This window comes from Petaurus breviceps, unplaced genomic scaffold (assembly GCF_028583685.1).
Source record: "Petaurus breviceps papuanus isolate PSGF00001 unplaced genomic scaffold, PetGlider_PUasm1.0 90731, whole genome shotgun sequence".
NCBI classification, from domain to species: Eukaryota; Metazoa; Chordata; class Mammalia; order Diprotodontia; family Petauridae; genus Petaurus; species Petaurus breviceps.
The window spans coordinates 3,212,614-3,237,731 of NW_027187325.1; the positions used below are offsets into that span (position 1 = coordinate 3,212,614).

At 36.9% G+C, this 25,118-nt stretch overlaps 1 pseudogene; it reads right to left on the bottom strand.

The window, feature by feature from the left end:
• Positions 1–1,905: 1,905 nt before the first annotated feature.
• LOC138145277 (cyclin-dependent kinase 2-interacting protein pseudogene) lies at positions 1,906–15,615 on the bottom strand (annotated as a pseudogene).
• Between the last annotated feature and the right edge of the window lie 9,503 nt (positions 15,616–25,118).

The window sequence follows — 25,118 nt, forward strand, 5'->3', positions numbered from 1 at the left end:
AAAATGCATACATTTATAACTATAAAGAAACATATCTAAACTTTATTGTGACCTTCTGGGGATGCGTGGGGAAGGGAAAAAGGAGCAAAGTAAAAAAGTACACAGCAGAAAACACAAAAATAAAACCTCACAAGTAAGTAAAGAAAAGATGGAAAATTCTCAACATGAGTTATTATTTATCATACAGGCTTCTTGAAATGAAAATTTATCAGTACATATTTTGAATCCTCTCTTATGTTCTGCAATGCATATGACAACCTTTTTTTCTTTCCAACTTTGTATTTACATTCCAGTATTTAAGCTTATGATTCATTTTTGTTTCTTTTCTATATTCTGTATTTGTGTTCTGCTGCTTGAGTCTAAAATAAAATTTAACAAAATAAATCACTGTCTTCTATAGCTCATTTACCATTTCTGGTTTGTGGTTTGTTTTTGTTTTTGTTTCTCATCTTTGCCAATTTAACATGAGGTAAAACCAGTTTTGTTACAACGGTAATTTCTCCTAGTGGTAATATTTTGTTTGTTAATTGCATTTCTTAATTCTGAAGGTCATTTCTTCTTATCTTTGGAACACTTAGCTAGGAAATTGTCCTTAGTCTCATACTTTTATACCAATTTCCTATAGCAGATTTTATTCTACTATTTGATTATGCTATTTTTTTCCAATCTGGTTTTCCTTGATATTTTTTTTATATTCATGTATTTTAATTTTATATCTCTATCCTTTGGTTTAGAATTCTCTTATAATTGTGAAAGACACCTCTTTTCTTTTTTTCTGATCTCACCCCATTTTGTGGGTGTTTTTTTTTAAACAATATGTTGACACTTCTAGGACTGTATCTTAAAGAGATCATAAAAATGCAAAAAGAACTCACATGAGCAAAAATATTTATAGCAGCTCTTTTTTTTGATGGCCAAGAACTGGAATTCAAGGTTATATCCATCAATTGGGGAGTAGATAAACAACTTGTGTTATATGAATGTAATGGAATACTATTGTACTATAAGAAATGATCAATGGGGTGGCTAGATGGTTCAGTGAATAGAGCACTGGCCTTGGAGTCAGGAGGACCTAAGTTCAAATCCAGCCTCAGACATTTAACACTTACTAGACGTGTGACCTTGGGCAAGTCACTTTCCCCTCCCAAAAAAGCAAAGAAAAAGAAATGATCAACAGGTGGACTTCAGAGAAACCTGGAAAGACATTTGAACTCATGCTGACTAAGGGGAGCAGAGCCAGGAGAGCATTGTACACAGTAACAGCCATAGTCTGGGAGGACTGCTTTTGATAGACTTAGCCCTTCTCAGCAATGCAAGGACCTAAAACAATTCCAAAGGACACTTGATGGAAAATGCCAGCCACATCCAAGGAAAGAACTATGGAGTCAGAATGTAGAATGAAGCAGATTATTTTCTTTTTTTGCTTTGTTTTATTTTGTTTTGTTTTTCTTTTTCATGGTTTTTCCCATTGATTGTAATTCTTCCATGAAACATGACTAGAAATGTGTTTAATAGGAATGTATGTGTAGAGCCCATATCAGATTGTGAGCTGTCTTAGGTAGGGAGGGGGGAAAATATAAAACTTATGGAAGTGAATGTTGAAAAGTAAAAATCATAATAAATAATTTTTAAAACCACCATAGTAGGTTGGGAATCCATTTGGAACTCATTATGGAAATAAGTGCTAATCTAAACAATTTCTGTCAAACATGGGATCAGCTTTTCTAGCAGTTTTTGTCAAATAATGAGGGTCATGGTTTTAACAGTAGGTACTGAATGGGAGGTGATTACCAGGGTGGTGTTAAGAGATACCTAAGTTGGAATCAAAGTAACTCATCCTGCAAGTGAAAAAAAAGTAGATCTGTGACCCTGGAAGAACATATATGAGGCAACAATGGACCTATATCACAAGACTAGAAAGAAAGGTTCATTATGGTATTGGGAATTTGGGCTTAAAAATGAGATGGTTTTGGAAAAATTGTAGTGTTCAATGTCCAGTAGCATGTTTTCCACATCAAATCTGCTTTTCTCAACATAGGGCTGGTACAAGTAGATTAAAGTGAGATCCTCTACCATGATGATGTGTTTGAGAAGTATTTCCTTCTTGTATATTTATGAAATCTTATGGGAAACTTCATCGAAGTAGATAATGGGCCATGTATGAAAAAGGGAATGTTTGATAATTTCCATTTCCATGATGGTCTAGGATGCTAGTTCCTTAGGTGGTTGATGTTAACTTTTCCATTTTCACCTCTACTTTATCCAGGTTTTCTAAGGCATGTAATTCCTTACACATTTCAAGCTCCTCATTATATTTGGGATGCACATTTTTAGAATAAAAGCTAGAAGCAATGCATTTTAATTCTACTTTGTGTTCAGTAATTGCACTGATTTTGATGTTCCCTGTTTTGCAAAAGAAAACCCCTTATTGTTGACAGTCTCCCATTTTGATAATAAATTGTTCCAATCTTCAACATTCTCCTAATTTTTCTTGCATTGACAGGTCAAACAGTTCTTTTGGGAGTAACCATGCCAGAATTCTTAATGTCTATGACTTTAGCACCCAAGACTCTAACACAACGCCTGGTGTGGGCTGGAGGAAATTCTAGCTCTGGTCTTTTTGTCAGGAATACTTGCACGTCCTCTCTTTCATTAAATTTCCTTTTTTTTTCTGGAAAGATTATACATAACTTTTTCTGGGTAGGTGATTTGGGGTTTCAGTCCCAGTTCTTTTGCCTTGCAGAATATCATCTTACAAGACCTCTGCTTCATTACCATGGTATGTGTTATTGTGTCTACATTGTGTCTATAGGATATCTGAATATTTTCTTTATGGTTTCTTGAAATACCTGGAAGATCAGGGATTTAGCTATAATATTCCTCTAAGTTTTCTTTTTAGGGTCTCTTTAAGATGGCAATAAATAGACCCTTTCAATTTCTATTTTACCCTCTGGTTCAAGGACTTTGGGGTCATTTTCCTAGCCAATTTCTTGAAATATTAATTAAAAATTAAATAATCCAATAATCTTGGAGGACAAAATTGGACTTCCAACTAAGTTCCTGACAGAGTAGGGCATTTTAGACTTATTTAGCATCTGGACAGTACCTTGCCAAATCACCTGAAGAAAAATGTCTCTTAACATAAAGAAAGAAAGTTTTCATAACCCAGGCAAGTGTGCTTGTTGTCCATTATGCATATCGGAGTATTTTTTTTTTGCCACTGTGATAGAAATTTAGGGTTCTCAGAACCAATAAATGAGTGACTATTATGTATTTACACAGACCTATTCAAGTACATACGTCACAGCACATCGTAGATGAGAAAGGTTTGCAGGAGAAATAGCACATAGTGGTATCAGAAAAAAAATTAAAAAAAGATTGGAAATGAGCCATTGGATTGACCGAGACTGGTACTGCTCCAAAGTCTAGGGAAAGAAATGGTTATTTGGCTAATTGCATGTAGCAGAATATTTCATAACTTCATTTTATGAAATAAAGCATACATATTCACAGAGACAATCTGGTTTAAGAATATTTTTATACATACATCTGCACTAAGGAAAGCCAATATTCTAATGAATTAAAAGAAACTGGGAGTTGTTGAAAAGAAGACATCACAAACATCAAACTAAGCTACAGTACATAAATTACCATTTTCCTAATGGAGTGCCTTCACTTCCGCCATCAATTTCTTATTAGCAACACCCAAAAGCTCAACTATGTGAACAATCCACCCAGACTTTGATGGTTAGAGTTTTTATAAAAGATAATACTCTCAACTTCTTGGTGTCAGAGATCTTTTCCTGTGATTGGCCAACTAGGGACATTTAGACATTAATTAGATCACTGGTTACTTTGGGGAAGGGGTGATTAGTACATCAGTGGCTACTGGAGATAAGGAATTAAACCATTAGAGAAGGTATCTCTGTTTGGCTAGTTAAAACTGTGAGTTGTCCCACATCCTGTAAGGAAGCAGAAATCTTTGCCACTTAAAACATATTTGGGGACAAAGAAATCGCTTGGAACTACTGAGCCAAAATAAGCCCTCGACACAAAAACTGAATAGAGGGTTATTGATAGACAGCTCACTTAATTGGATATCCTGTAGTAGATTCATGGGAACAAATTGAACATAATTGTAAGGTATAAGCAGGTATGAATGGGTTGTTTTCTCTAATTTGGGTTGTAGAACTGTTATTCATGATATTCCAGTTATTTAAATGACAGACATATATTTAAAATTCATTTGGAATGAAAGATGACAGCATCAATGGTATTTAAAAGCAAAGAAGAAACATGGTAAAAAAAAAAAACAGTAATTAAGAAAAAAATTTAAAGACTAATTGTTTCATTGTTTCAGTTGTATTCAGATTGTATTCAGATTTTCCTGTGCTTTTTTTTAAGTTAGCTTTCGAACTCTTAGTACTTGCCAAACATCTGCCATTTTTGTCTTTCAACACTGTAACCTGGAGTTCTAGTGTATCAACCTTCTCTTCTGTTAAAAAATAATTTATTTTGGACTCAAATGCCAGAACACATATACAAAACAAAGAAAAGAAGCATAAACATATCATAAACTTAAACATTGGAACTTAAGTACAAAGAAAGAAAAAAAAAGCATGTCATGCATAGCAGAACATGAGAGGAACCAAAATATGTAACAATAAATTTTATTTTAAGAAAGACTGTATGATAAATAATACACATAGTGCTGAGGATTTTCCATCTTCTTTTTTGTTTCCTTGTAAGTTTTCTTTTGCTCTCTGCTGTGCACATTTTTTACTTTCTTTTTTTTTTTTAAAGCAATCGGGGTTAAGTAACTTGCTCAAGGTTACAGGGCCAGTTATTTCTGGGTGTGGTGCTGAGTGTCTGAGCCCAGATTTGATCCCCAGATCATCCCAACACTGGAGCCATTGCTCTTACTCGCTGAGCCACCTGGACGCCCCTAAGACTTTTTTTTTAATACTTTTTTTACTTTCTTTGTTTTCTCTCCAGAAGACTACAATACATACACATACACATACAGATATGTACATACAAATATACGTATGTACATATACATATAATACAAATATACATACATATATAATTATAATACAAATATGCATACATATCTAGACATTTACCTTCCCAAAAACATTCTACTGATCTTTGTTTTTGTTTGTGCATATCTCTTGTTTCCTATGCCTCCTGTCTCCTCTATTCTAGCCACTACCTTGCTCTCCTATTACTTACCTACCCCCCCTTCCAAGGATCCCTTCCCTATCCTCCCATTCCCATAAATCTAAACACCCTTCTATACCCCCCTTTTATCTATTCCCTCATTTTCCCCTCCAAACATCCCTCACTTTTCCTTTCCCCCATCCCTAAGCCCCTATCATTTTATTTCTTCTCAATTTAGAAGACGTTGAGACTCTTCTAAATATATGTGTATTGTTCTCTCTTAAACAGATTCCCAATGAAAGTATGTTCCCAGAACAACCAGCTCTCCTCCCCCATCTAATTCCTCTGTAACAAATCTTCCCCCTGCACCTCATTTATGTAAAATAATGACTGTTTTTAGCAGTTCCTAAATGATTTTATGTTATAAATTAATTTCATACTGAGGTTTACCCCAGTCTTTCTTATGAGCTACCCAATTATTAATAAGAATCTTGGACATGCATTTTACATATATAAAAAGTAAACAGTCCATCCTTATGCATCCCTAATAATCAGTCTTTGTTATGTGCCTTGTATTTCTCTTGGTTCTTGTATGTCATCTATTAAGTTCACAATTTTTTTTTAGCAAAATCTTGAAAATCTGATAGTTTGTCAGATGTCTGTTTTTTTTAATTCATGGTAATATTTAACCTTGGTGGCTATGACATTTTTGACTGCAGCCCTAGTTCTTTTTTTCTTCCATATGCTCCGTCCTAAGACCTGTGGTCCTTTAATGTCTTGTATGATTCTCATTGTGGCACCACCATACTTAAATTGTTTTAATCTTAATGATATTAATATTTTTTTTTCCTTGAGCAGGGGGATTCAGAATTCGACTATGATATTCCTATGAATTTTTCTCATAGGATCTCTTTTAAGTGGTGATCGATTGATTTTTTTCTATTGCTGCTTTCCCCTCTTGTTCGAATGCTTCAGGACGATTTTCTTTCTTTTTTTTTTCCTTTGGAGGGGGAAGGCAGGGCATTTGGGGTTAAGTGACTTGCCCAACGTCACACAACTAGTAAGTGTTAAGTCTCTGAGGCCAGATTTTATTTTATTTTATTTTTTTAAAGCAATCAGGGTTAAGTAACTTGCTCAAGGTTACACAGCCAGTTATTTCTGGGTGTGGTGCTAAGTATCAGAGCCCGGATTTGATCCCCAGGTCATTCCCATACTGGAGCCAGTGCTCTTACTCACTGAGCCACCTGGCCACCCCCTGAGGCCAGATTTTAACTCAGGTCCTCCTGACTCCAGGGCTAATGATCTATTCATTGCACCACTTAGCCATCGCAGGACAATTTTCTTTAATTATTTCTTGTAATATTGTATCAAGATTTGTTTTTTTGATCATAACATTCAGTTAGTCTGATTATTTTTATTTTTTTTCTTCTTGATCTATTCTCCAAATCTGTTGTTTTTCTTATATGTTTCACTTTCTCTTCTATTTTTTCATTATTCATACATTGTTTAATTATTTAATGTTCTTTTGTAATTTCACTGGCTTCATTTTGCCCAATTCTAATTTTCAAGGCGTCATTTTCTTCCTTAAGATTCTGGATCTCCTTTTCTAGTTGGTTGACTTTCTTTTTATACCCTTCTTATTTTTCTTGGATTATTCTTATTTTTTTTAGTTTTTCCTCCATTTCTATCATTTGATTTTTACAGTCTTTTTTAAGATCTTCTAGGAATCTTTTTTTGGGCAGGTGTCCAATTGATATTACTCTTTGGGGGTTTCTTTACTTCAATATCCTCCTCTGAAAATGAACCTTGGTCATCTCTATTCTTATAATAGCTTGCTATAGTTAGATTCTTTCTCCTTTGTGTTTTTTTTTCCTCGTTGATAATATCTTAATTTTTTATAATCACCTCTAGCCCAGGCTTATGGAAAATGGTGCCTCTTGCTTCAGGGCTTCAGTTCTGCCCTCTAGCCTGGAACCAAAGCTAAAACTCCAACCTCCTGTAAGTGCCCACAGTCAGGGGCTTTCTGCCCCAGTGCTTCTGCACACACTGGGGATATGCTGGTCCCTTCCCTCACCCCATCCCTGCCCTCCCCAGGCTCTTCACAGCACAGCTGGGTCTGGCATCCTTGTCAGCAGATATTCCCTTGATCTTCCCAGGCTCGAGCATCCAACTAAAAGTTCTTGTGGCTGGCACCTAGGCAGCCTCTCAAAGCAACTAACCCCAGGGCTTGCTGCTTGTTGTTAAAGAGGACCCTAGCCTGGAGGTGTTTACTCTTCACAGAGACCAAACATCTTCCTGGGATTTTTCTTCTGATCTTCTCAAATTGTTCCATGGAGACCCCAGTGATTCTTATTTATCTCCACCCATACTTTGTTTGCCCTAAGGTGATATTTTAACTCTTTTGTGGAGGAAAAGCTTTAGAGCTTGAAATTTTCTGACCTACTCTTCCATCTTCCCAGAATTCTCTCCTCAAGACTGATTTTAAAGAGGCAAACACAATTTCTCTGATATGGAAGGAATCATAGAGACAAGAAGTAGAGAGTTCAGAGAGAATATTTCCAGGCTCTGGTTCTCTGACCCCAAGCTAGAGCCCATTTTCTTCCAGGAGTCCCAGGGTCTGAAGTCTGGTAGGTCAAGGTAAAGTTCATGTTCACCATGAAGATGTGTGGGTCACAGGGACCCCAAAAATCCCCTAACCAGAAAATTAAGTCAGAGGTATCTCTAATGGGAATGTAAATTTTAAGATCATCCCCGCCCCTAAGCTAAAGTGCACCTGGAGCCCGGGGTGGGAGGCTTCTTTTTCAGTAGATACTTCTTGATTGGCCAGTGAGTCAATAAGGTTGTTACATTCTCTGAGCCAGGAAAAGGCTATATAAGCCCTGATGTGTAGCTTTGTTTTGGGGCTCACTTTGAGAAGTGTTCTGTGATTTGATCTGGATTCTGGGAAGCCGTTGTTGAGAGCCCCCCCCCTCGGCTTTGAAAAACCCAGATGTAGATTTGGTATGCATGTAATGGTTGGACAGTTTGGAAATCTATCTACTTGATCTGTTTCTGTATTGATAATTCTGTCTGTATACTTTAAAGTTCGGGGTGCTGACCCTTTTCCCCTGAACTAGGTAAATGATACATATTTGACTGATTAAAGTAAGTTTGTTAACCCATTTTGAGTTGCTTTCCTTTAACAAAGCAGATCCAGGAACCTGTGTTGGCAGACACCCTGGGGATATTGGGGTGCTTGCCACTACAGTATCTTGAGGAAGGAACAGGAAGTTTATCCAGTTCTCCAGAGAAGAGGGCATCCCTTCCACCAGTAGGAACCAGCAGAATGAGATGTGTTACAAAAGATGGAACAAGAATTTTCACCACTGTCCCTTCTCTGATTGGCCAGAGACTGACTTACAATCTGACCAGGAATTCTCCTCCAATGAAAAGTAACAAAGAAGCCTTCAGCTATCTCTCAGTGCCTGGGAGGTGGGCTTACAAAGAACAAGGAAATAGGGGATAACCAATGCAAACGGACCTGTCCTTATGAGGCAAAGGCCTAAGTGAAGAAGGGAAGGGCTAAATGCTTAATGCTGATTGACAGCAAGGGAAAAGGGAAAGGGTCCTGAACAATCTGAGCAATTCAAATGTTCATATCCTTATTTAGACAACACTAAAGGGAGGGAAGAGCAAAAGTCACCAGCAGGGTGGAGGCTGAAAACCCCTAAAGGGCCTGATGCTGATAAGGGTGTGGCAAATAAGGGTGGAGGGGTAAAGACTGCTGAAGAGGCCTAATGCTGATGTGGCAGTAGGAAAGAAGGGTAAAGGAAGAGGGAAGGGGGAAGCCAAAACTAGGGCTTGTTCCCACAAGAAAATTTATGGGCTGATAAGTTTTAGCCTTTCCCATTCAAAGAGAAAGGGAAAGTTTCCAGACATTTGCTCCTTTTCCTTAGAAGTAGGTCTTAAGCCCAAGGAAGGGTACAGGGTTCATGTTCTACTTCTCTGAGAAATATCAGGGCCAGAGAGAGATAGGGCCCATAACAATAAATAGGTGACAATGGGAAGGTGTAGGGCTTCCCGGCTTCCTACTTGCATGGATAGTTAGAGAGATGTATGATGGCATCTCTGGGCTTCTAAGGGAGGCAGAGCCTGGCTTTTGGGTAACTTCTTGGGTTCAAGGTTCACTTGCCTCTAGGGGAAAGGGAGCAAGAGCTTCAATGTCCGACCTGACTATTTTGGATTTGGGACTGTTCCTTGGACTCTGGAGCTATTCCTGAGCAAAGGCAGAATAGCTTGGAGTCCCACCTTTGCCATGATGTTCTCCTTGGAACTGGCCACCTGACTTCTACATATGCCTGTTGAGAGAGGCAGAGTCTGGCACCTCAATGCCTCCTAAGGATGTGACCATCCCAGGAACAATAACATGGGATTCTACCTGGTCATTGTTCCTGATTCATGGGACTGCTCAGGGAGTCTTGCTCTGGCACATGGAACATTCTTTGTACAAGAATGATGTGTCATGTCTCAGTGGATCTGGTTTCTAATCTCTGCTCTTACAGAGTATGAATTTATTCAGGGGAGATGAGATCTACAGACAGGTATGTATGTATGTATGTATGAATGCATGAATGCATGTGTGTATGTATGTGCACATACAGAGAACATAAACAGAGTATACACATATCAAATAATTGTAAAATAAGTGCAAACATGAGGGAAAGCCAGGGATATGCTCAAGTAAGTAATAAATGGGTTCAATCAATAATGCTGTTGTTTTTGGGAAAGAAATGTTATGACTTGCAAATGAATTGGATTTAAGGACTGTGTGAAGTCACCAGCCTCACTTTTTCCTGTGAAGCCATCTGGGTGCAGGGACCAGATATAAATCAGAATGACTAGAAATGGTCCCCTGTGATAATGATCATTTCTTGAATGATGCTTGCTTTTTGCTCTCACTTTAGTCCAAATTGGACCAACAGTGGAATATGCATTCTTTTTTTTTAACCCTCTTTTTTTTTTTAAAGCAATCTGGGTTAAGTAACTTGCTCAAGGTTACACGTCCAGGTGTTTCTGGGTGGGTGCTAAGTGTCTGAGCCCAGGATTCCCGCCAGTGCTCTTACTTGCTGTGTTACCTGGCTGCCCCAGAATATGCATTCTTGCTCTCTTCCGAACTTGTTTTCTCCCTTTATTCCTTTCCTCTTTCGTTCCTCCCCCTTCCATCCATCTTCCCATTCCTTCCTTCCTAACCTCACTCCTTCCTTCCCATCTTCTCTCTCTTTTCTCTTTCCCTCCCTCCATTCCTCTCTCCGTCCTTCCCTCCCTTTCTTTTCCCCTTCCCCCTTTACTTTCTTCTTCCCTCCCTCCTTCCTGTCCCTTCCCTTCTTTTACTTGTCCTTTCTTCCTTCCCTCCTTCTTTACTTTTTTTTCTTTCTCTTTACTTCTCTGACAAACTTTTAGCTTCAACAAAGAATATCTGAGTCCCAATTTATTTTCCTATTCATACATTTCATCCATTTTAAATCACTCCTTCATGACTTGAGCTTCAAAGTGAGCAAACACTTGAAAACATGTGGAGAACTAATCACTTTATCTCAAATAAGGGGAAAAATAAAATCTACTCTTCAGTGTTTCTAGAATCCTAGCAAACTTAGAAATTATCTTATTGTACTTGAAAGAATTTTCCCCCATCTGACCACTTTGGTCTAATTGCTTCCTGTGCATCTCTGCTATGTGGGAAAATCTACAAATGCCTTTGGAGCAGTAGCTTTCCTTATTTCTCCTTAAGGCATTAGAAGCTGCTAATTACCATCCAAAGTTCTCCATTCATAACCATTTGATGTATAGTTCTTCATCTCAAGTGATTAAATATTTATTATTTAAATGTTTACTAAATGTAAGGATACTGTATTCTTGATTTTACGTCCCTCCAGGGGAAATAATAACAACAAAAAAACACAACAAAAAGGACAAGTTAGGAATTGAAAAATACTGCCAGGCACGGATGGAGAAGAAACATCCCAGTAGGACATAGCCACATAGATCAGAGAGATTACAGGCTGACTTCTATTAAGTCTCAAAAATATGATAATTATTTGGCATTTTTAAAAAATCACACAGTTCCCTATCTTATGACTCTTTTTTGTTCCCGTTCCACAAACCATTATCTATCTACTCTTTAGCAAGTAAATCAAACCTTTGAGGTCTGACTTTGTAATCACTCTCTACAGTACTTCATTAGATTCACTGTTTTGTTCCTGTCCTGGAAACAGTGCCTTTAAAAAAAATAGCACCTCCCACTTGCTTGCCGAAGATCAAATGCAACAGAAGTCCTTGACCTTTGAAAATGTGTGAGGAGCATGGCCATACTGAAAGATGGAAATCAAAAGGGGGGCTGATGAAACAAACTTTTAAAAAACATTAGAGATTGTCTTTTTTTTTTCTCTCGGTGCACATTCAGAGGCACATTCTCTTTGCTTTTCAAGGTCACTAAGCTGTGGTGGTACAGAGGCAAACTCACAGGGGTTTTGATGGAGTTTGTAAGCTCTCTGGTTAATGCTTCTGAATCTAATCCCAGGCATTACATTTATGAACCCTTTTTTCTTAGGTGTTACTATATAGAAATGACAAATACTTCTATTTTCTTCCATTTTAAAAACTGAAGATAGCTAAATAGTAGGTGATTAATAAAAATGAGTCCCTTCCTTTTCTTTCCAATTTCCTTCCACTTGGACCTTACATAATGTCATTATTTTTTTTTCTGGGTAAAACCTTTCCCATAGATTTGAAGCCACTTTAGGAATAACACTATGCAGTCATGAGACATGACTTTTAGGGGTGCGACTGTTACTCATTGCTTGTGTAACTTTGGGAGAATGAGCCATATGGCTTTCTAGGCATAGGTTTCTGCCTCTATAAAATTAAGGAGGTGGACTAGATGACATCTTAGGACACTTCTGGCACTACAATTCCAATTTTTTTTAGAAATGTCAATTGTGAGAAACTAATGTATTAACAAATCATATAATCCCATTTCTAGAACCATACTGAATTTAATCAGTCTCTTAAATGCCACAGAAATTGTAATATTTCATTTGATTGAGAATGAATATAGTCACTTGTCACTCTTATTGGGATGCAAGCTCCTTATAAGTAGGGATCATTTAGTTCTTTGGACCTATTATGCTTAGCATCTAGCATAGGGCTTTGCTTATGTATGGGCTTAACAAATAAGTTAATTGATTGGTTGAACGATATATGATATACAGATTAGAGGGATGCAGGAGAAAAAAATAACACTATATAAGGTCCAAGTGGAAGGAAATTGGAAAGAATAGGAAGGGACTCATTTTTTATTAAGTGCCTATTATTTGCCTCCTACTATTTAAAAATGTTCACATTTTTATGACATTTTATGAGCATGAAACAAAAAAAGATGGTACTATAAAAAAGGTATCTAAGTCAAATGTTTGGATAAATGAGTAAGTCATGGTGAGGAGTCAAATTAAGTGTACACGTGTAGGGAGTATACTTATATATTATGTGTATGGAGGGAAAAAAGCTCTCACTATATAAAAGTATATATCTATGTATGTTCTGCCATATTAAATTAAAGCATTATTTCTTCAATAATCCTCAAAAGGCGATGGAAATATCTCTGGAAGGAATGGGGACTCTCACAAGAAGAAGATTGATATATCACCTTCCTCCCTGGTGAATTCCTGAGATTTCTCCCTTGTGGCACTAAGAAAAAATAGATGTTTTGATGAGAAGGTAGAGATAACTTTTAAGTGTGGAATACTGAATGAGAGTATTAAGGACTGATTATGGTGCTGTAATGGACAATCAATATGCATTTTTATAGAATTAACTATATGCCACTGTAGCAGCAAGCACCCTAGTGTCCCCAGGGTGGCTGCCAACACAGGTTCTTGGATCTGCTTTGATAAAGGAAAGCAACTCAAAATGGGTTAACAAGTTTATTTTAATCAGTCAAATATGTATCGTTCACCTAGTTCAGGGGAAAAAGGTCAGCACCCCGAACTTCAGAATATTACAAACAGAATTATCAAGAGAGAGAAACAGATCAAGTAGACAGTTTCCAAATTGTCCAACCATTACATCCATACCAAATCAACATCTGGGTTTTTCAAAGCAGGGGGACTCTCAACAATGGCTTCCCAAAGTTTCATGTGATCAAATCACAGAACACTTCTCAAAGTGAGCCCCAAAACAAAGCTACACATCAGGGCTTATATAGCCTTCTCCTGGCTCAGAGAATGTAACAACCTTCTGGACCCACTGGCCAATCAAGAAGTATCTACTGAAAAACAAGCCTCCCACCCCAGGCTCCAGGTGCACTTTAGCCTAGGGGCAGGGAAGACCTTAAAAATTTACATTCCCATTACAGCCACACAAAGTGCAAAGGAATGGTGCTATGCAGAAAGAAATTAAAATAGTCCCTGGGGTGACAACATGTATATAATCAGGATTAAAAGGTGGACAAAATAGATTAAAAACAAAGATGATTGGAGGGAGAGGATTGACTAATAGTTGGGATGATCAATTGATGAGTAAAGTACTCATGTAGAAGGTAGCATTTTAAATGAGCCTTGAAGGTAACTAGATATTACAGGAGACAGAAGCGAAGAGGGAGTGCCTTCCTGGAGTGGAAGACAGCCCATGCAAACAAACATCCATGAAGTCACAAGTAGCTATGGGGGAAAGAGAAAGCATCAGAAGGGAGAAGGACACATAGAAGACTGAGTAAAGAACCTACCGGAAATAACCTTGGATGTCAGGTTTCCAGTTTTGCCTTATGTTACCATTACTTCAGTTTGGGCAATTTATTTCGTTTTCAAATCCTAGGTTGTATTTTTGTGAGATGATTCTAGTCTAGTAATTAGTCTAATGAACTAAATTCAGCTCCTGGCTCTAACCCTGGCTCTGGGATCTATTAGTATTTCAAAACATATAAGAGTTATGGGAGGAGGGAAGGTAGAAAAGAAATTAAGAAGTAAGAACAAGCTATAGTAGATAAGGGGTAATTCAGGAATGAGAAATAAAACAATTTCACTCCTTGATTTAACTCTTTTTATATCCTTCAAACCCTAATTAACTAATGCCATATATTTTACCTTATCTGATGAAATAGTTCAATTAAAGTTCAACTATGATTACACTGAATGTGTTAAGACCAGAAGGCCTTGCTGAGTGACATCATTCTAAAATTAAAGGAAGAACGTAATTTAAAGCTTATTTGTAATAAATACACAGCCTCATTTCTGCCTCACTACTGGTATTAATTAATAATCCATAAGCACATTTTTCAATGAAAAAAATTAGAATTTTCTAGGCTTATCATTTGCAATGGTCATAAAGTACTGGGATGTTTGCAAAGTGCTTTACAAAAATTTCATTTGCTCTTCACAATAACCTCTATTTTATTTTTATTCCCATTCTACAGATGATGAAAATGATGCTTAGCTAGGATAAGTGACTTGTTCTAATTCTAATAGCTAGTGAATATAAATTGGGGCAAGATTTTCAAGTTCTATGCCTGACTGAGAAGTTAAAGGGAGTTTGTGAGGAAAAGAAGCAGGGAGCCATTGCAAGCAAAAAGAGAATAAGAGAAACCAGAGAGAGCTGTGAGGCATCAAGCCCATGTGAGTGGATGCAAAGATTCAATGTTTTCTCAGTTAGGTGTGATAGGGATGATCTGAGGCTATGTACTGAATGAAATGCATACTATTGCCTAAACTTTATTTAGGAAGAGAAATGGTGACAGTCTTTGTCCCATACATTTTCCCATCCTTCATTACTCTCCTGTTGGGAGAACCAAATGTATTATGGATTATCTATTCACTTTTAAGATCACTGGTTCCCCCCATACCTACCAGACTGTGACAAGAGAGCTTGGAGGGAGGGAAGAGAAGGGGCAATGAATGAGAACGAATGAATGAATGAAAGAATGAATGAATGAATGAGTGCATAAGGCATTTATTTAGTAATTACTATATGCAAAGCTCCAAATTAGTTGGAAAAGTCCTGTGATCCTTAGGGGGCAGCTATAAAGCAGATGTCAAGACTTCTTTAATATCTTTTCCTCTGATTAATTCATATTATTTTCTGATGTTGAACAATTTGACAACATCAAGAACTCTGGTGGCTAGAACCTTTCTTTCTTAATCTTATAGTGTAGTTGTCTCTGCTCCTAGAGCAATTGTCAGGCTGCATATTCATTGGTATTTCTTCCCAGACTAAGGACCGTGGTCTGGAAGCAGAGTTTTTCCCAAGACTCTTGGGTTCAGGGCCATGGGCTGTTTCATCAAGGTGTGAGGGGGAGATGGTGGTCAAAGTGGTGGTGATGGTTTGACTCACCTGGCACAAGCTTCCTCCTGTCTCTGCCTCCGACTCCTTTTCTGCTTCCATTGGACTGGTTTGCTTGACTTGTATGTGGTATTTCATGGGCATGGCTGAACCCTTTTCTACAGAATTTGCTACCCCAGATGCTGACTCTGATGGTAAATACAAGCTATATCCCAGGTTTAAAAAAAATGTCTTTTTTGTTTTTGAAAGATACTACAAGTTTGGTTGTTAAGGGGATGAAGAAGAATCAGAAAAGACCTAATGTGACATTTGAGCTTAGCACTAAAAGGAGTTATAGGTTCTGAGAAGCAGTGGTGAGGATGGAGTTTATTTCCACTAAGATGAACATCCTGTGAGGAGACATGGAGATGAGAAAGAGAGCACAGTTACATCAGAGGCACAGATAATATAAAATGAACAAGTTTGGCAGGAACATAGTGCATATGATTGAGAAGTAATGTGAAATGTCAAAAAAGATAGGCCTGAGCCAGATTTTGCATAGGTTTAAATGCCAAAAAAAAAAATGTCATCTATTTTCTCCTACTGGAAATGGGGAGCCACTGGAACTTTTTGAGCAGGAGACTGATGGGGTCAAAACCTGTGCATTGGGAGTATCACTTTGGCAATTGAGTGGAAGATAGATTGGAGCAGGGGAGGTAAGAATTCCACAACATGACAGAAATAGGAACTTATGAAGCATGTACTATGTGAAATGAGCCATGCTAGACCCTGGGGATTCACACACACACACACACACACACAGTAAATAACTTCAAGAAACTCACATTCCAATGGGGAATATAGCACATAACAAGCAGATAAAGATGGTTTGGAACATGAGAAAGAAAAAAACTGGGGGTGAGAGTGATAGGGCAAAGAGTCACATAGGAGGGCAAACCTGAACTGAGCCTTGAGGGCAGCTAGGAATTCTAAAAGGAGGAGGTAAGGAGGTCTCGCTAACAAGAAATGGGGTGGGATGTGGAGGATTTTTTGCAGGAAAATTTTCAGCGACTGAAATGATTATAGATAGGTATTGTTCAAGACACTCTAAATGTCTTGATGGGTAGAGAGAAAAGGAATAAATGTGTGTAAAGCACTTATGTTCTAGCCTCTGTGCTTTATTTTATCTTTTGATCCTCACAAAAATCCTGGGAGGCAGGTGCCTTTATCATCCTCCATTCTACAGTTGAAAAAGATAAGGCAAACAGAGGTTAAGTGAATTGTCCAGGGTCACATAGCTAGGCAATGACTGATGCCATATTTGAACAGAGCTTCTTAACTGCAGAACCATTGCTGTATTTGTTGTACCACCAAACTGTCCCACTACTTAACTTTCCAGCTATAATAAACACAATACACATATGTGTATCCTATATGGTAATGTATAGTATATATACATACGTGTGTGTATATTCTTCTCTCAGCATTTGCCTTGTATTTTTATATATCATTTTCTGGGTTTACTTATTTAATTATAATATCCAACTGTGGAAATCAATTCAGGACACAGGTTCAAAAGTTTTAAGAATATGGAGAAAAATGTATAAAATAAGAAAAACACAGGGGCAGCTGGTGCTCTAACCAGTCCTGGAGTCAGGAGGGCCTGAGTTCAAATCCATTCTCAGACACTTAACTCTTAATAGCTGTGTGACCTTGGGCAAGTCATTTAACCCCAATTGCCCTGTCTTCCTCTCTCCAAAAAGCAAAAAAAATAAATAAATAAACGGGAAAAAAAAGAAACACTTCTCATTGATATATATGAAAATTCCAACTATTAAACATTTTTGTGAAATCTGACAGTTCACTGGCCTGTGAAAGTCAGTGAATCCAGGCTTATTTAAGGAATAGCAGGCAGGAAATTCTATCAAGATGGAACTCTCGGGGCAGCCAGGTAGCACAGCGAGTAAGAGCACCGGCTCCACTGTTAAGAAGACCTGGAAAATGAATCCCGGGCTCAGACACTTAGCACCCACCCAGAAATACCTGGCCGTTTAACCTTGAGCAAGTTACTTAACCCCAATTGCTTAGGGGCAGCCAGGTGGCTCAGCGAGTAAGAGCACCAGCTCCAGTGTCGGGACGACCTGGATAAAGTCCGGGCTCAGGTGCTCAGAACCACACCCAGAAATAACTGGCCATGTAACCTTGAGCAAGTAACTTAACCCCAATTGCTTAAAAAAAAAAAAGATGGAACTCTTATCAAAAGTGACCTCTGGTTATCCAGAGTAGAAATTTCTAAATTGTCATCTAGCACATATGCTGATTTCTATGTTAAGCACATTGCTCCAGAAGAGAACTTCAGGTTTGAGTCAATATTCTTTCCCCTTTGATATGAGTAAATGGTCAATATAACATCAGATTATACTTTGTCAATAAAATGGTTATTCCTCTGCAAAAAATATATTATAGAAAGAGTATTTGATGAGGAATTGAAAGAACATCCATTTGACATCCATTTCTAGCATAATACATACCTGTGGATCTATCAAAAATTATTCTCAGGGAGGAGAAAGGAGACAGTGCACTTTATTTGCATTAATCAGAGTTCATTGAGCCCCTCTAGGGTATGACTATATCAATTATCACTAGGGCTTCATTTACTCTTAGATAAAATAGTCACTTGCTTGTGCAATGTACTCAAAAATTATTTGAAATCTGCCTTAGGAGCTAAAGATCTCTCAAACAAATTCATTAATGAATTAGGTAGAAAAAAGGTGAGAGAGGACTTTGACTTCAAAAAGACCCACTAAAAATTCTTTCATCATCTATCAGTTTAGAAGAGAGATCTAGGACAGTCAAGTATCAAAGTTGGGCACAACAGTATGGCAAAATGCAAATTAATACTAGACTTAGAATCAGAGTCAGTAAATAAGCATTTATTAAGCACTGACTGTGTGTCAGGCACTGTGTTAAGAACTGTGTTCTGATAAAAAAAAAAGGCAAAAACCATGGTTCCTACCCTCAAGAAGCTCAGTCTAAATGGAGAAGGGAAAATGCAAATAACTGTGTATAAAAAAAGCAGAGATAAACTCAGATGGAAAGCTCTAACATTAAGGGGGTATGGGAAAGACTTCCAATAGAAGGCGAGATATTAAATCAAACTTAAAGGAATCCAAGAGACAGAGTTGAAGATGGATAACTTTCTAGGAATGAAGAGTAGTTTAGATTTTGGAGATGGATGGTTTTCTGTGAAAAACAGTATGGAGACCAGTATCTCTTGATTGAAATGTTTGGGAGTGAGTAAGTTACAAGAGTGAAAACATGAGAGGGTATATGAAGGACTTTGAAAGCCAAAAAGGATATATACAAGAGATTCTGCAAAATTAAAAATCTATAGACTCTGACAATACATTGAATCCAGGGTATGAGAGAAAATAAGAAATCCAGGCTGAGGGCCTGGATGGATTGTGGTATCCTCAATTGTAACAGGGAAGTTTACAAAAGGAAAGGTTTTGGGGAAGATATAATGAGTTCAGTTTTGACCAGGTTGAGATTTCTAGGTGAAATTCACTTCGAAATCTTTAATAGGCAGTCCAAATGCATGATTAAAGGTAATGAGAGGGGTTAGAATTGGTAAAGTAGATGTAAGAGTCATTGGCATATAAGTAATTGAATCCACGGATGGTGACAGAAGCAAAACAGAACAAAGATAGAAGAGAAGATGGCTAAAGACAAATTCCCATGGGACACTCTTAGCTAGTGGCAATGACCAGGATGAAGTTCCAGCAAAGGCAATTGAGGAATGATCCGGTAGATAGGAGGAGACCCAAGATAGAGTAGTGTCATGGAAACCTAGAGAGACAAGACTGATAAGAAGTAGAGTGTAATTATTGGTATCAAAGACTGCAAAGAAAGAAAGAGAGGAATTAAGAAAAGACTTTAGGATTTGACCATTTAATCATTGGTAACTTTGTATAGATGATGAGGTCAAGAGCCAGATGCAGAGAGTTGTTTGTTGTTCTTTGTGCTCAGAGAGGACCAAAATAACATCACTATGTCAGGCTCAAGGTATGTTGTGTCTTGGACCTTAACTGAATCGTGCTTCCTTTGATGCAGCTTACTGGTCACCTAAGGAACTAAAAAGTCCTATGTGGAATTAAACCTCTCCAAATTGGGGGATGTCTGAAGACCACATGAGTTGCCATGCCCTTCCCTGATGACTTGATATATTTCAGTTTGGATGTTAGGGCACCTTGATCACCAAGGACTGATTCATTTTTATCCTTTTGTCCCCTATGCCTTTTCAGAATAACTAATATGCTTATTGAAGGAATGGGTGAAATGACTAAAAACTTTTGCTCTTCATTGGCACTCTGCATTTCAATTCACAGATACCATGGATGATGCTAGAAATGTAAACATTTCTTTCCATATTTTCATGAGCCCCTTCTCATCTTTTTTTTTTCTGTATAGAGGCAGTTTAAGGTAATCTAGCCATGTTGTCTCTTTCTAATCTATTTTTTGCCCATGTTGTCACATTGCAGGAAATGGTAACCCACTTAAAAATCCAATAATATCTCTTTTGATCTCTAAACCATCTATGTGAATCAGGGCTTAGAGGATGTTTCAGTGAGTAACTACATTTATTTTGTGAGCATTCATTTCTGAGCCAATTAGCATAAAATATAACTTTTCCAGACCCTTTTTACTTCTTGGTGCTGGAGAATCCCAATTACCAAAAAAATGTAGCCAAAATCAAATAACAAATCTGTGAGGTGATTTCACCCAACACTGATCCTGCTTTGTTTTTTTTTTTTCAAAGTGCTATAAATAATTTGGGGAAAATTACACCCATTTGCTGGACTCCCAAATAGACCTTGATTCATCGTGGTTCCACAATGCTCTTGGTTCTAAATCTATTTTATATCACTTCAAAGATGTTGACATGTGCTGAGTATACTCCACTGTCGTGCAATGTGTTTAAACTTGCCATCATTTCAACCAAATCAAATGATTTTTTTTTCATAATACATAAGTATGCAATACCTAAGGCTGCAGTATTCTTTCCATTTTTCTTAACATCTTTAACATGTCACAAGGAAAGACAGAAGTATTATTTTTTACTAAATTAGTCGGGCATCAGAGACCATGGATAAAAATTTGACCATATAAAATTTCTAACATTTTCTCAGTGAAACCTAAAGATCAAGTGATTTTTTTTTGGTGGTCAGACACACTGTTGATTTATCGAACTTAGAGTTCACCAAGGTACTCAGCTTTTTTTTTTTCTCAGTTAATCTGCTGTGTAGTCACCACCCCTTCCCCACATCTTGCACTTTTGACATTTATTGGATTTTTTTTTCAAAATGAAAAATCAGATGATGGAAATGTTAGGGTTCCCAATGTCCCCATCAAGATTACCATCCCAAGATGACTTGGACACATAAAATTGACTTTAGACCACTACTTCTAAGTGTAAGTTGTTTGAAAGAGCATTTCAACACAAAAATCAATACAAAAATATCCACATTAATTTCTCACCATAGCCCTGTCATACCAGAGCATTCTTATTCAATCTGTACCAGATCTGGTAAGCACATATTTGTTTTCCATTTTTTTTTCTCCGTATACATCATGCAATGTAGAAACAACAGAAAAAAATAGTATTTGTTTTTCCCTCTTTTAAAAAAGTAAATTGACTAAAAATCAATTTAAATGAAAAATTTTTAAATAGTCATAGTTTTGTTTTGGATTAGGTTTTTGGGGGAAGATTAAGTTTTAATTCAGTCAAACCACAAATTATTTCTAAGAAATAGCTAATTTACCCTATTTCCATTTGTTTCTTGGCTAGAAGACTGCATTCAGGCAGCCATTTCCAATTACTTAATTTCTGAAGACATACTCTAACTTGATGTTCATCCATGATATTGCTTTTGATTTTTAGAGGCAGAATTTGAGGGGAACATGATTCAAGTTCCTAGACTATGTCAATAGAAAATTGATGATTCTCCTTCTATCTATAGAGGTAAGGTTGAAGGCAGAAAGGAAAAAAAAATATTGGGCATGTCCTAACGTAGTAGTATTTATTTATTTATTTTTGCCTTTTGGAGGGCAATTGGGGTTAAGTAACTTGCCCAAAGTTACACAGCTGTTTTTTTTTTTTTTTTATGTGGGTGTTAAGTGTCTGAGCCCGGAACCAAACTCTGGTCCTCCTGACTCCGGGGCCGGCACTTTACTCACTGCACCACCTAGCCACCCCCTAACATAGTAGTATTTATCTAAGTTAATTTATATATCATTTAAAATTTTAGGCGTATCCTACTCATTTCCATGTAGCCTGAACAAGTGTACTTCCAGAAAGGAATAACATTTTAGCCAGCACACACAGCATCTAGCCCTCGTATTTTGCTGAATACACATGAGCCATAAACTGCAAAAGAAATACAAGAGACTGACTATCTTCAAAGGAAGTTGGAAGGATGAGCAACTCATATATGCTGGTCAACACTCTGAGCATAGCCTTGAAAAAAGAAATCCTCCTTTCCATATAACTGTGGATAGTATATCAGTCATATCCCACTGTGTTGTTGATTCTGTTTGTTTTTACCTACTTGAAAGGCTTTCCATGGAGTGGAAAAAATCTGTCTGAAGAAGGAAAAACTTTCTCTAGGGAGGATTCCCACACCTTTCAACACACACCTAAACTTGAATACACAGTGACCTAACTTCAACAGAGAGCAGAGGGAAGGTGAATTCTAGGTGGGCACATTTAAACACAAATAAAGAAATACTTATGTAGTTTAGCTGTTCTTTTGACCTTTAATTGTAGTCAGAAATGTACAGTCAAAGCCCATCAAGTAAGAGCTTGTGATTTTCCAAATATTGTTCTCCTCAGCCAGCTGTCTGATGGGCTGCATTGTTTACATCATTTACATTTCATATCAAGAATTTTGTCTCCTCTTCCACTTCCCATCTTAGCTCTTGTGATGTCCTAAGAGGTCTCCAGGTGTAATAAAACAAGCATGAAGTTACATTTCTTTTTCTTAAACAAAAATAATATTACGGTCTTAAAAAGAAATAGATGAAGTATGCTACTTTCAAGGGGATAACATAGACAGGAGAAGGTGCATGTTAGTAAAAGCTGTTGTTGATGGGATTTCACAGGGACAAAAATGTTGATAGCCATTGATTTACCCAATAATAAAGCTAGTTGCTGATAATTTTGAGTTAGCCTAAACCACCATCTTGTTGATAGATGAGCTTTAGAAATATTATTTTGGAAACTGCATGAAAGATGTGTAGGAGCTAGAAGGAAGAAAGAAAAATAATTAGGGGGCTTTTATAAAAATCTGATTAATACATGAGGGCTAGATTTAGAGTGTTGACTATATTTTTAAAAAGAAAGGGGATGGTGATGAATGCTAACTATATCATGAAGATAAAAAATAAGCAGAACATGGAAAATGATTGAATGTTGGGGGTTTGGGAGCAAGAAGAAATAATCCTAAATAACCTCCAGGCTACTGACCTGATTGACTGAAAAAAAATGATGGTACCCTAAAAAATGACAATGTGATATGGAGAAAGGTCAAGTCTAGTGGTGAAAGTAAGTTCTAGTTGGGATATATATCTGAGAAGATTCCAAGCAATTCAGGTTGATGTGTCTATGGGATTAAGATTCATGGGTCAGCATAAATCAACTCGCACAGCTGTTTTTAGCCAATCAATAAATATTTATTAATTGATTTCTATGCACCAGGCACTTTGCTAGGTACTAGGGATACAAAGAAAGGATAATGGGTTCACTTTTCCAACTCCCACTCCTACTGCTAATTATAATTTCCAGAAAGAGGCAAATCAATACTGTTCTCTGGTTTCTATGGAGTAACCTAAGGAAATAAAGTTTCTAACATTGTCACTTATGCTAATGTATTTCCCATTATCAATCTGTTGAACTCCATAAGCTTTTAGAAATGCAATTTACTGAGAAGATGTAGCTAGAAGAATTGGCCAAAAAACTCCACACATCACATTACTTGTTCTACTATACAACATTCCTGGTCAGAATTGGCTCCAATTTATAACAGAGTAAATCACGTGTGTGGAGATGCCTTTCTATGATCACAGAGAATATTTCTCTTCATCATGAGGGGTTTCAAATTTCTGAAATGTCTGCCAATCCTAAAAGTATTCTTAATTAACAGTCTACAAAAGAAGGTAAAAAACATAGCTATGGACAATTTGATTCCTCTCATTCTCTGTTTTTATATATGGGTGTTTAAGATTGAATGGACTGGCAATAGAAAATTCTATTGAATTTTATGCACAAGTTAAATTATGGCTATCTCCTAATTTTTTTTTCTTGATTTTGTTTGTTCAGTACTTCTCCAAAAAGTTTTTGTAAATTGCTTTATTTAGCTATCTATAGCCATATTAAAAGAAAATGCTCGGAATCATCATTTCTATTTCTTTTGCATTTTTAAATGGTATTTTTTCCAATTACATGTAAACAAAGTTTTCAACATTCACTTTGACGAGATTTTGAGTTCCAAACTTTTTTCTCTTTTTTTCTTTCTTCTCCCTCCTTTCTCTCCTGTCTCCCCAAGATAGCAAGAAATCTGACATAGGTTATACATGTACAATCATATTAAACATATTTATTTCCATATTATTGATGTTGTGAAAGAAGAATCAGACTAAAAGGGAAAAACCAGGAGAAAAAAAATGAAGTGTGAAAATAATATGCTTTGATATGCATTCAAACTCTATAGTTCTTTCTCTGGATGTGGATAGAATTTTCCATTGTGAATCTTTTGGAATTATCATAGATCATTATATTGCTGAGAAGAGACAAATCTATCAAAGATGATTATAATAAAATTTTGCTTTTCCTGTGTACAATATTCTGCTCATTTCCCTCAGCATCAGTTCATGTAAGTCTTTCCAGGTTTTTCTGAAATTTTACTGCTTATCATTTCTTATAAGACAGTAATATTCTTTTACATTTATATCCTACAACTTGTTAGACCTCCTTTCAATTTCCAGTTCTTTGCCACCACAAAAAGAGCTACTGTAATTTTTTTTTTTACGTGTGAGTTCTTTTCCCTTTTTTGATTGTCTCTTTGGAATACAGACCTAGAAGTGGTATTGCTGTATCAAAGGGTATGCAAAATTTTATAGTCCTTTGAGAATAGTTCCAAATTGGTCTCCAGAATGGTTGGATCAGTTACAACTCCACCAATAATGCATTAGTGTTCCAATTTTCCCACATCTTCTCCAATATCCATAATTTTCTTTCTAAATTATTATTGATTGGAGAAATGTAAATTAAAACAATTGTGAGGTACTATTTTACACTGAACATATTAGATAGTATGACAAGAAAGGAAGATGACAAATGTTGGAGGGGATGTGAGAAAATGAGTGCCTCAGGCACTCATGATCTGTTATTAGAGATATGAACTGATTCAGACAAACTGGAGAGCAAATAAGAACTATGCCCAAAGGGTTATAAAATCAATTATACCCTTTAACCCAACAATACTACTATTAGGTCTTTGTTCCAAAGAAAGAGAAACAAAAAGGTAAAGTATCTATATGTACAATAATATTTATAGCAGCTCTTTTCTGGTGGTAAAGAATGGGGAACTGAGAGGATGCCCATTAACTGA